Genomic DNA, 13,254 nt, shown 5'->3' with positions numbered 1-13,254 from the left:
CATCAGAGTTTAGCTAGATATTGGGAAGGAGAGCAAGGGGAACTAGAAAATGAACTTAATAAACTGGGAAGCAGAAGCTCTTGTGCTTGCTCTGCCAAGAAGCTACAGCTTCACTCCCAAGGCATAGTGCTCTGCTGAAAAGATGATCACTCCTCCCTCCGCCTTCTGCAACCAGATTACCAAAAGGGAGCATGGGCAGGCAGGCATGTGCACAATAGAAATCGGAATGGCACAGGGGGAGGTGCTGGCCCATAAGGCTGTCAGGCTAGCCTGGGTGAAGAAGGGATTTGTTGAAAGGTAAACCCAACAAAAGCCTGTCGGAGCCCTGGGGAGCCTTGGGAAGTCAATTGGTTGTTTTGAAAAGGCACCTGGTCTGTCCCAAACCCAAACTAAAACAGTCCCAGGGGAACGAAGAAGTGCACTTGCATGCTCTCCCACTGTTTCACTCTCTCAATCTCTCTCTTTGCCCCACTCCCCACCTGGTAATGCACTTGCCTTATTCATTCATGTGCTCTCTCACTTGGGAGCACAACCATGTGTGTCTAGCAGCTTCCGAGCCTGAAGCAGATGGTTTTGACTCCAAAGGACTGAGCTCTCTGGCATTGACATGGACTCTGCCAATGGAGCAGCCAGGAACAAGCTAAACTACCTGGATGGAGACTGAGACTGCTTAGCAGCTGCGCGTGGGCCCCCAAGGACTGTACTTCAACTTGAAGCAGAAAATCTGGACACTGGCTTTTGTCTTGGCTTTGCTGAGGACGTGGTTGCACTTTTTCCATGGCGGGGCAGAGGGAAATGGGACATTGGAAACACAGGGAGCAGCTACTACTATGTGGATATTTTTTTGGTGAATTCAGTCCATTTCCATTTAGGGTAATTATTCATGTTATGAGGATTTTTTAAAGAATGCTTTTTTTCTTTACCATTTATCCCCCTATGCCTCTAGTCCCCTGCTGCAATCACCAACTGTTTTCTGTGTCCATGACACCTTTTTCCTTTTTGCTCAATCCACCCGCCCCCGAGATGTCAGCCTGCTCTCTATGAGTTGTCTCTATATTGCTTGTTAGTTCAGTGTGTTCATTAGATTCCATATATGAGTGAAATTATATAGTAATTGTTTTTCTCTGATTCATTTCACTTAGTGTAATGTTCCCCAGGTTCATCCATGCTGTCAAAAAGGGTAAAATTTTCCTTTTTTATGGCTGAGTATTATTCCATTGTATAAATGTCCCATTGTTGTTATTTTCTTTAAGATTACTTTTGTTTTAATATATTTTATTGATTATGCTATTACAGTTGTTCCATTTACCCCCTTCACTCCCCTCCACCCTGCATACCCCCTTCCACCTATATTCCCGCTTTAGTTCATGTGTCATACTTATATGTTCTTCAGCTTCTACATTTCCCATACTATTCTCACCCTCCCCCTGTCTATCTTCTACCTACCATCTATGCTACTTATTCTCTGTACCTTTTCTCCTTCTCTCTTCCTCCCAGTCCCCTGTTGCTAACCCTCCATGTGATCTTCATTTCTGTGGTTCTGTTCCTGTTCTAGTTGTTTGCTTAATTTGTTTTTGTTTTAGTTTTAGGTGTGGTTGTTAATAATTGTGAGTTTGCTGTCATTTTACTGCTTTTTTATCTTCTTTTCCTTAGATAAGTCCCTTTAACATTTCATATAATAAGAGCTTGGTGTTCATGAACTCCTTTAACTTGACCTTTTCTGGGAAGCACTTTATCTGCTCTTCCATTCTAAATGAAAGCTTTGCTAGATAATCTTGGAGTAGGTCCTTGCCTTTCATGACTTCAAATCCTTCTCTCCAGCCCCTTCTTGATTGTAAGGTTTCCTTTGAGAAATCAGCTGGCAGTCTGATGGGAACTCCTTTGCAGGTGACTGTCCCCTTGTCTCTTGCTGCTTTTAGGATTCTCTCCATTTTATTTTTACTTTTTAAAGGTTTTATTTATTTATCTTTAGAGGGGAAGGGAAGGAGAGAAGGAGAGAAATAGCTATGTACAGTTGCCTCTTGTGAGTCCCCTGCTGGGAACTGGCCTGCAACACAGGCATGTGCCCTGACTGGGAATCAAACCGCAATCGTGTGGTCCACAGGCCCATGCTCAATCCACTGAGCTACACTAGCCAGGGCTCTTTCCTTCATTTTAATCTTGGCTAATGTAATTATGATGTGCCTTGGTGTGTTCCTCTTTGGTCCAGCTTCTTTGGGACTCTTGAGTTTCCTGGACTTCCTGGAAGTCTATTTCCTTTACCAGATTGGGGAAGTTCTCCTTCATTATTTGTTTAAATATCTTTTCCACTTGTTCTTCCTCTTCTCTTTCTGGTATCCCTATAATTCGGATGTAGGAATGTTTAAAAAGATGTTCTGGAAGTTCCTAGGCCTTTCCTCATTTTTTAAAAATTCTTGTTTCTTTATTATTTTCTGATTGGATGTTTCTTTCTTCCTTCTGGTCCACTTCATTGATTTGAATCCCAGTTTCCTTCCCATCACTATTGGTTCCCTGTACATTTTCCTTCATTTCACTTAGCGTAGCCTTGATTTTTTCATCTAATTTGTGACCAAATTCAGCCAATTCTGTGAGTATCCTGATTACCAGTGTTTTGAACTTGCATCTGATAGGTTGGTTATGTGTTCATTGCTTAGTTGTATTTTTTCTGGAGCTTTGATTTGTTCTTTCACTTGGGCCATTTTTTTTTGTCTTGATGCACCTGTTATGTAGTGAGTGGTGGAGCCTTAGGTATTCATCCAGGTGGGGCAACCTACATTGCTTATTTATGACACTATATGTCAGGGAGGGGTCCAAGAGGGAATAATGACACTTGCTCTGCTCTCTGCTGGATTTCAGCCCCTTCTTCCACTCCCCCCAAGCACACAGGGCCTTTCTGGTGCTGATTCCTGTGTAGGTGGGTTTGTGTACATTCTAGGAACTTGTGGGTCTCTTCAACAAACTCTCCTGTGAGGCTGAGAGTTCTTCCCAGCACCTCGACCCCCACAGGTGTTTTCAGTTGCTGTTTTGAGGCTTTATTCCCTCGCGCTGGGACCCTGGGTTGCTCTGTCTGTCTTGCTCCCTAGTTTTGCCAAGTTCCTTCAGTGTTGTATAGTTTTCTGAGTACAGGTCTTTTACCTCCTCGGTTAGGTTTATTCCTAGGTACTTTATTTTTCTTGTTGCTATATCAAATGGGATTTTTTTCCTGATTTGTTTCTGATATTTCATTGTTTGCATACAAAAATGCCCTCAATTTCTGAATATTAACTTTGTATCCTGCTGTTTTGCCAAATTCACTTATTAGGCTGAGTAGTTTTTTGCTGGAGTCTATAGTATTTTCTATGTACACTATCATGTTATCTGCAAACAATGACAGTTTTGCTTCCTCCTTTCCTATTTGGATGCCTGTTATTTCTTTTTCTTGTCTGATTGCTGTGGCTAGGACCTCCAATACTCCTGTGACTTGTGGGCTTTACCACTAGCTTTCTGTTCCCTTCTCTTTTTTTTCTTCTTTTTGGGACTGACCTGCTGCTCCTCATCTGAGTGTGGCCTGACAGCCTGGGGAGGGTCATGCAGGCATGCTGTGCTGGAGCAGGCTGGCTGCTGCAGGAGGGGGTTCATGGGAACCAAGGACACTGTTGATGACGTTTCACACATAGGAGATCTTGACTCATCCCAGTTCCAAGAAGTGAGCAGGATCTTCTGTCTCTGTGACTAATGATGGCTTTGGGGACATCACATGGGAGGAATCACAGAGAATTTGTCTTGTGGGAACTGGCCTATTGAACTGAGTGTAATGTCTTCAAGGTCCATCTAGATGGTAGCACATGTCACAATGTCCTTTTTTTTCTTTTAATTGCATTTACTGGGATGACATTGTTGTTAAAATTATATAGGTTTCAGGTGTACAATTCTGCATACTACATCATCTGTATACCACTTTTTCTTTTGTGCTTGATTTCTAGTTCCGTACCATAATGGTCAGAGAAGATATTTGGTATGTCTTATTAAAGAGAAGCTTACCTAAGCTTCTCTTTAAGAGATGATGATGTGCCTTCCTAATTGAGACTTGTTTTGTGTCCAGGGTGTGGTCTCTCCTAGGAAACTTTCCATGTGCACTTAAAGGGAATGCATATTCTGCTGCTGTGGGATGAAATGTATTGAAGATACCAAGTCAATCCATCTGGTCTCGGGTGTCATTTAAGGCCACCATTTCCTTGTTTTCTGTCCTGGAAGATCTATCCATTGATGTCATGCGGTGTTAACATCCCCTGCTGTGGCTGTATTTCTGTCCATCTCTTCCTTTACATCCACCAAGGTTTGCTTTATATATTTAGGTGTTCCTATTTTGAGTGCATAAATGTTCACAAGAGTTCTATCCTCTTGCTGGTTTAGTTCCTTTATCGTTATGTAGTGTCCATCTTTGTCTCTTAATGTAGCCTTTCTTTCACCCTGGCTGGTGTGACTCAGTGGATTGAGTGCTGGCCCGCAAACCAAAGGGTTGCCAGTTTGATTTCCAGTCTAGGGCACATGCCTGAATTACAGGCTGGATCACAGGGGAAGGGGGGGGGCGTGCAAGAGGCAACCACACACTGATGTTTCTCTTCCTCTTTCTCCCTCCCTTCCCCTCTCTAAAAAATAAATAAATAAAACTATAAATTTTTGTTTAAAAAGTTTTTAAAAAATGTAGCCTTTGTTTTAAATTCTATTTCATCAGATGTAGGTATTGCTGCCCCAGTTTTTTTTTTAATTTTTTTTATTGATTATGCCATTACATTTGCTCTATTACCCCCCTCCATTCCCCTCCATCCTGCATACCCCTCCCCCCCATTTCCCCCTTTAGTTCATGCACACGTGTCTCAAATTCTTTAGATTCTGTATTTCCCCTACTATTCTTACCCTCCCCCCTATCTATTTTCTATCTACTGTCTATGCTACTTATTTTCTGTACCTTCTCCCCCCTTCTCCTCCTCCCACTCCCCTGTTGCTAACCCTCCTTGTGATCTTCATTTCTATGGTTCTGCTCCTGATCTAGCTGTCCTCTTAGTTTGCTTTTGTTTTAGGTGTGGTTGTTACTAACTGTGAGTTTGCTGTCCTTTCACTGTTCATCTTTTTTATCTTCTTTTTCTTAGGTAAGTCCCTTTAACATTTCATATAATAAGGGCTTGGTGATGATGAACTCCTTGAATTTGGTCTTATCTGAGAAGCACTTTATCTGTCCTTCCATTCTAAATGAAAACTTTGCTGGGTAGAGCAATCTTGGTTGTAGGTCTTTAGTTTTCATGATTTGGAATACCTCTTTCCAGCCCCTTCTTGCCTGTAAGGTCCCTTTTGAGAAATCAGCTGACAGTCTGATGGGAACTCCTTTGTAGGTGACTGTCCCCTTAGCTCTTGCTGCTTCTAGGATTCTCTCCTTCATTTTAATCTTGGCTAATGTAATGATGATGTGCCTTGGTGTGTCCCTTCTTGGGTCCAACTTCTTTGGGACTCTCTGAGCTTCCTGGATTTCCTGGAAGTCTATTTCCTTTGCCAGATTGGGGAAATTTTCCTTTATTATTTGTGCAAATAAGTTTTCCACTTGTGGCTGTGCCTTTCCCCTTTCTGGTACCCCTATAATTCGGATGTTGGAACGTTTAAAGATGTCCTGGAGGTTCCTAAGCTTCTCCTTATTTTTCTGAATTCTTATTTCTTCATTCTTTTCTGTTTGATCATTTTTTTCTTCCTTCTGGTCCATTCCCTTGGTTTGAGTCCCAATTTTCTTTCCATTACTATTGGTTTCCTTTGTATTACCATTCATTTCAATTAGTTTAGCTTCCATATGTTTCTCTAATTTGTGACTGAAATCAACCAGTTCTGTAAGGATCCTGATAACCAGTGTTTTGAACTGTGCATCTGAAAGACTGGCTACTTCTTCATCGCTTAGATCTATCGGTTCTGGGGCTCTGAGTTGTCCTAGAGCCATTTTTGGTCTATTCGTGCTGTTAAGTAAGCGGAGCCAAGCCTTAGTTGTTTACCGGGAGGGGGCAACCCAGGTCGCTGGTTTGTGACACTGTGTGTGGGGGCGTGGTCAGAGAAGGAGCAATGGCGGTCCTCTCCGCTAGCCCAGCCCGTCCAGTCACAGCACTCGCCCCGATCTTTTTTATCCATCGGAATTGTGCGAGCCTGCTGCTCCGCGCAGGCTTCCCTTCTCACTGGTTTCTCCGCATGCAGATGCGCTACCAACCGATTGCAGACAGCCCGCTGAGCCTCTTCCCTGTGTGGTCCCGTAGCTAGCTCGCGATCAGCGCCTTCAGCTGCTTGCGCTCCGCGCACCACCCGGGAATTTTTCCTTGCTAACCTGCTCCGCTGCTGGTTTCGCTTCTCTTAATGGTTTAGCTGAGCATTTAGATGTCTTTGGACTCCATGTTGTCGATTTTCCGTGTGGCTTGGTTGTGATTGTTGTTAAAAATAGTTGTTCTTAGATTTGGTTGTGCACAGAGGCAAGGTGGTTCCTCCACCTACGTCTCCATCTTGGCAGAAGTGCCCCAGTTTTTTATACATTTGCATAAAAATTTTTTTTAGCCCTTTACTTCTAGGCAGTGTGTATCTTTCATTCTGAGATGAGTCTCTTGTAGACAGCATGTACATGGGTCTTCTTTTCATATCCATTCAGGTACCATGTCTTTGAATGGGAGCATTTAAGCTCTTTACATATAAAGTGATTATTGACAGGTACATATTTGTTGGCATTGTACTTGTTTAACTATGTTCCTCTGGGTTTTTTTCTGCTTCTTCAAGAAGAACTTTTAAGTCTAGTAACACTGGTTTTGTGGTAATGAACTCTTCAGCTTTTTCTTATCTGGAGAGCTTTGTATTTCTTCAAATTTATTATGTTTTAAAACTTTAATTTAGTGATTATAGAGAAGAAGGGAGAAAGAGAAAGAGCAAAAAACATTGGCATATTGTTTGACCCATCTACACATTCATTGGTTGACTCTAGACGCTCAGTGCAATAGGCCAGTTCCCACGAGACAAATTCTCTGTGATTTCTCTCATGTGATGTCCCCAAAGCCATCGTTAGTCACAGAGACAGACAGAAGGTCCTGCTCACTTCTTGGAACTGGGATGAGTCAAGATCTCCTATATGTGAAACATCATTAATGTGCCCCAACCAGGGTTTGAACCTGCAATTCTAGCTCACTGGGACTATGCTGCAACCAACTGAGCCATTCAGCTAGGGCTTCTTCAATTTTAAATGATAGTCTTGCTGGGTAGAGTAGTCTTGGTTGTAGGTCCTGACTTTTTGTCACTTTGAATATTTTGTGCCAATTCCTTCTGGCCTGAAATGTTTTTGTTGAGAAAGCAGCTTATAGTCTTATGTGGGCTCCCCCATTCTTAATTGTGTCTTGTTCTTCTTTTTAAGATTCTTTGTCATTCAACTTGGCCATTTTGATTATGCTGTGTCTGTGGACATTTTTAAGTTCATTTTATTTGGAACTCTTTGTGTTTCCTGGACTTCGGGGCCTTTTTTTTTTCCACCAGCTTAGAGAAGTTTTCAGTTATTATTATTTTTAATAGGGTCTCAATACCTTGCTTTCTCTTTCACCTGGTACCCCTATGATATGGATGTTTTCATACCTCATGTCTCAAAGGTCTTTTAAACTATCCTCATTTTTAATTTTTCTTCCTGCTCTAATTGGGTGCCTTATGCACCTTGTCTTCCAAATCACTGATTCAACCCTCTGCTTCATCCAGATGCTGTATGCTTCATTTCTGACTTGTTCTTTTTATTTTTTATCATCATCTGATGACAGGCTCATCACATTCAGAGAGAGGGGAAGGGAGGGAGAGAGAGAAAAATGCAGACATCAGTGTGAAAGAGAAACACCATTCAGTTGCCCCTTGCACATGCCCTGACCAGGGACCAAACCTTCAATCTAGGCATGCACTCTGGCCAGGAAATAGACCCGTGAACTTTCAATCTACAGGATGATGCTCTGACAAACCAAGCCACACCATCCAGGGCTGACTGGTTATTTTTATTTCATCTATGTCCTTTTTCATGCTTACTCTCCCTTTAAGACATCCACTTACCCCCCCCCCCCCAAGTTTCTGAAGCATCCTTATAACCCTTGTTTTAAACTCTGTAGCTAGTCAGTTGCTTGCCTGGTCTTCATTTAGCTTATTTCTGGAGGTGTCTCTGTTCTTTATTTCGAGGCATGCATTTTTGTCTCAACATTTTGGCTGGTCCTTTGAGTTTGTTCTATGTCATAGGTGAATCTGCCATGACTCCCAGTCCTGAAAGGGTGGCCTTATGTAAGAGATGGGATCCAGTGGTGCTCCAGGAATGCCCTTGGTGGGGCGATTATGTGGGCCCTCCTGTTGTAACAGGGTCTTGATTACTAGGGCCCATTTGTATGTGGGGTGGACCCTCAGGCTGGCTAACTCTGAGACTCAACACCAACCACAGTGTATGAGCTACTGGGTGGGTACTGACCACACAGAGCAGAATTTGCCTCAGTAAAGTCTGCTGCCTGTTGTGATCCCCCTTTGGATATGCTGCCAGCACCTGAAGCTAATTGGATATGCTCTGATGTCTGAAGCTGGCCATGGGGTGTGTTGGACCTGGGGCCTCTAGTGGCGGTTAGTGCCAGCCTTTGGTGTCGGCCAATGCCAGGAGCTTGCTGTGACTGGTCCTGAGCCACTTGCTTCAAGGTACAAAGCAATCCAGTTTGTGGCTGCCTCTGCGGGGATGAGGGCAGGAAGGTCCAAGCAAGGTACCAAGGCTGGCTTTTACCAGCACTGGGCCCTGGGGCAGCTCGGCAAGTGTCCCAAGGTACTTTAAGGTCTGCCTCCATGGGCCCTGACCTGCTGGCTGCCTATTAGGCTTGGTCCCTGAAAGAGCCTCTGGCAGTACTTGAGTTGCATTAGGCAGGTTCTCAGTGAGTCTCCAGGAAGAGGTGAGTGGTGTTCACCAGACTGATACAGATTTGAGCTCACTGTCAGTGTTGGGTCTAAAGCCCCCCAGGACATGGTCCTTGGCTGGGTGCTTACACATCTTTTAGCAGTGCGCAAGGCCCCAGACCTGGCTTTCTTTGTAAGTGTGGAATTGAAAGGTTGAAACTGTCTCCATTGTAGGACCTAAGGTATCCGGGACCCATAGTCTGAGATCAGCCTGGGAGCTCAAGGGCTCTGCAGAGGGTCTGTGGGTTCTCAGAGTCCACAGAGCTGCTTCCTGCTGTGGGTGATTCATGGGTCCCCTGGGACATGATGGAGGAGAGAGAGCCTGGTGGGTTCATGCAGCCGTGATCCCATCACCGGGATCACAACTGCATCATAAAAGGTTTAGTCCTTCCTGTGTGGCTCACCCTAGCAGGTGCCTCTCTCCATCTCCTTCCTCAGAGAGCTGCAGTTCTGTTCAGACACCTGATCAGAAGCATGTTCACTGACTACCTGGTCTGCACTGGCCTGGCCTTCTGCCCCCAGGGCTGGGTTAGCCAAGCTGGCTAGGGCCGCTAGTGAGCTAAGAGTGGTGGCCAGTGTATGAAGGTCTCTCGGGTGGGTTGAAAATGCTGTCAGAACCATAAAGGCTCTTAGAGAAAATTTGTGTATGTGTCTTCTCCCACACTAGAACTGAGCAGGCAAAGTGAACACTCTCCAGGAAGCACACTTCTGCCTGCACTACCACCAGATGCCACCAGCACAGTGACGGAGGCACCAGGAAGGAGAAGATAGGACACTCCTCTCCTCTCAGTGTCCATCCATCCCAGCAGTGAGTCCATCTGCACAGCTGACTGCTGCTGCAGCCAGTAAGGTTTCTAGACATGAGAATGACATGATCTGATTTGTATTTTTTAAAGATCACTCTATATTTTATTTGTTTTATTTCATTTATTTTTAAAAGGTTTTATTTCTTTTTTTCTTAGAGGTGAAGGGAGGGAGAAAGGGAAAGAAATATCAATGTGTGGTTGCCTCCTATGCACCCCCTACTGGGGACCTGGCCTATAGCCCAGGCATGTGCCATGACTGGGAATCGAATCAGCAATCCTTTGGTTTGCAGGATGTCACTCAATACAATGAGCCATGCCAGCCAAGGCTATTTTGTTTATTTTTATATTTTAATAATTTAAACAAATTTTTAATTAGACTTAACATTCAGTATTAGTTTCAGATTCACAACATGGTGGTCAGACATTCATAAAACTTACAAAGTGGTCCTCCCAATAATTCTGGTATGGGGTTTCTTTTAAAACAGTATTGATCTCATTCATGGGGGCTTCACCTCATGATCTCATCACTCTCCAAATCCCCCACCTTTTATCTACTTTAATTGAATTTATTGGGGTGACCGTGGTTCATCAGATTACACAGGTGTCAGGTACACCATGCTGTACCGTATCATCTGTGCACTGTGTGTTCACCACCCTGAGTCCCTTCCATCACTTATCCACCCTGTGCTCTCTCCACCGCCCCCACCATTTAGTCGGGACACTGGTCTCTTTTCGAGGCTTTTATACTTTTCTTTCTTTTTCTCTCCTTTTCCTCCTCATTTCTCCTTTTTTTCTCTCTCTCCTCTATTCTCAGATATTTCTAGTGAATTGACTGTTACATTACCCAAGTTCTGAAGTGGCCAACAGACCATAAAAAGACATTTCTTTAGGCTCCTGCTTGAAGTGATATTGTCACTTTTTAAAGTGTGACAATCTAAGGGAAAAGGGTCAGTGCCCTTGACTAAAGAGCAGATATTTCATGTTTTAAAAACCTGCATGGCACACAGGGAGAAAATCACTCAGATGAAGAGGGTGAGGTGTGCTTTAGGTACAGAGAGTGGGCACGTATCCAGGAGGCAGGAGAAATGGAGCCAGCAGATCAGGGCAGCCATCCCTCAGAGGCCTGTGAGTGAGGGGACAGAGCAGGACAACAGGAGACCCTCTATGAAGAGGGGAGGGTGGGGGACTGGGGACCCTCCATGAGGGAAGCAGGGCAGGGAACAGAACACTGGGAAAGGGGCACAGCAGCAGGGACAGGGGGCCCTCCATGGGTGGGGCACCTCCTGTCACCAGCCCCTCAACCCTTGGCCCTCCTGCCCTTCCCCATCCTGAAAAGGTCCCAATCACCCCTATCCTGCCCCAATCATGGAGGGCCCCATATACCCCCTGCCCTGCCCCCTCCATGGAGGGTCTTCCGTCTTCCTTTTCCCTGCCCTGTCCCTCACTCACGGGTCTCTTCCTGGCGTGCGCTCTGGCCTCTGGTCTTCAGGTCTCCTGCCTCTGGGCCACGTACCCAGGTCTCTGCCCCAGAAGTGCTTGTCTCACCATCTTCCTCTAATTCCTACCTGTGCTCTCAAGGCACAGCTCCAATAGGATTTCAAATGTCAAATCATGGCACGATCTTCAAATAATATCCATCAGATGATAACATTCTCATGCCCCAAAGCCTTCATGGTTTGTGATAGCATTTTCAGCCCAGCCAAGGGCTTTTTATCTGCCGACCCGCCCTGCCCTGCACCCCAGCCAGCCTGGCTGTCCCTGTCCTGGGGGCACTTGCTTTCCCTTTTGGGGAGGCTTCCCCAGAGCTCCAAGTGGCCAGCTCTGTCTCAGCAGCCAAATCTGAGTTTGAATATAGTGAGATCTTGGGGGGGGTTCTTCCCTGACCCCGCTGAGGATTCACTGCAGAGGTCTTAACCCATAGCATGGTGTATCACATGACATCAGGTCACAGAGCTAAGACAGGTCACAATGGCAAGACAGGTCATGGAGGTAAACTGTCCCAGGTCAGCCAGGGGGCCAAGGTAACCAGCTGATGCTTGATGAAGGGACCAGGGGCCAAGATTTTCGGGGGCCTCAGGAATTCGGGAGTGGCTTTGGCAGAGACGCAAGAGGCAACTGTCCCAGAAGGAGCAGATTCTGCCGGCAGCGCATGAGCAGGGAACAGGGCCTCCCAGAGCCTCGCAGCTCGAGGCGCCTGCTCATGTTTCTGACCCACTGCTCCTTCGATTGATCACACACTGTGATATAGGAGCCGCTCCGTCGGAGGCCATGGGTTGGGGACACAACAGGAAACCAGTGTCATCCCTATCACTCACTAGTCTCATCACCTAAGTCTGTACATCGTCCAAATACAGTGCTGTTCTTGCTCACCTGTCTGTCTCAGCACCTGCTAAGTGGCCTCTGAAGGCCCCACCCCTGAGGCCCAGGCACAGGGAGGGCCACAGAGGAGTGGACGGCACACACATGTTGAATGAGTTTAGGAAGGAAGGGCTCTTTTCCAATTTCTTACAGTTTGATTTTTGTAATAAAACTGATTCATTAATCTGTAAATACATATGATTTCTTCCACTTTGTTAAGACATCCCAAATAAATAAATTCATGAAGAAATAATTTTTTTGTTTTGTTTTGTCAATACTTTCATGTCAATTTTTGGCCCAGAGATGCAGTTGCTGCTTTCTGAGCAGCCTCATGGCGGGAGACAGGCTCACACTAGGACGTGCCTCCTGTCCTCTGTCCCCACACACCTACCCTTAGGCCTCAGGTGGCCAGTTCAGTCTGGTGTTGCTCCGGCTGGTGGGGACCGGGGACCCACATTGCAGGGCTGCAATAGCCCTAATGATCTTAGCTACTTAAGTCTTAGTTTTTGTTCATGTCTTTCTGGGGACCAGGAGCTGTGGCCATTGGAAGTAGGGACAGCTCGGATCCCATGTGCTCGTGGCTGCAGGCCTGCAGCGGGGCAGGTGATGTGGGGTGGCCCCTCCTGAAGCCTCCCATTAGCTGGTCCGCTGTCCAGATTCCCCACCAAATAGCGGCTCCCCTCCAGTTCTGTTTGGGATTCCCAGGAACAGTTTCAGGGACACAGTGACATCCGATCATGATGAGGCTGCCTGTGCCCCTGGCCACAGTGGTTGCAGAGGTGGCATCTGAGTTGAGATGACCTTCCTCAGCAGTGGTCCTGGTGGTGAGGACTGAGCAGGGGGTCTGAGGGTCTCTAAGCAGTGGAGTGCAGGAGGCTGGAGCTGGACTGAGGCTCAGAGTCTTTGGTCACGAGGGGTGGCTCCACCAGCAGGCCATGCGTCCTGGCCCCTGGGGTGGCCTGGGAGCTGCCCCTCTAGCGTCTGATCTGCCCCAGGGCTGTGCAGGCTCAGCTCCATAGCTTGACAAGTAGGGCTGCCAGATACAGCCAATCAGATATAAAACATTGCAACATTGTTTGAGACACATGAATACAGAAAGGTTATTTGTTGTTCATCTGAAATTCAAATTTAACTGGGTGCACTATTGACA

The sequence above is a fragment of the Artibeus jamaicensis genome, unplaced genomic scaffold (assembly GCF_021234435.1).
Source record: "Artibeus jamaicensis isolate MK-2021 breed Jamaican fruit bat unplaced genomic scaffold, CSHL_Jam_final contig_601, whole genome shotgun sequence".
NCBI lineage: Eukaryota > Metazoa > Chordata > Mammalia > Chiroptera > Phyllostomidae > Artibeus > Artibeus jamaicensis.
The sequence above is the reverse complement of the archived record's forward strand: the minus strand, read 5'-3'. Positions refer to the sequence as shown.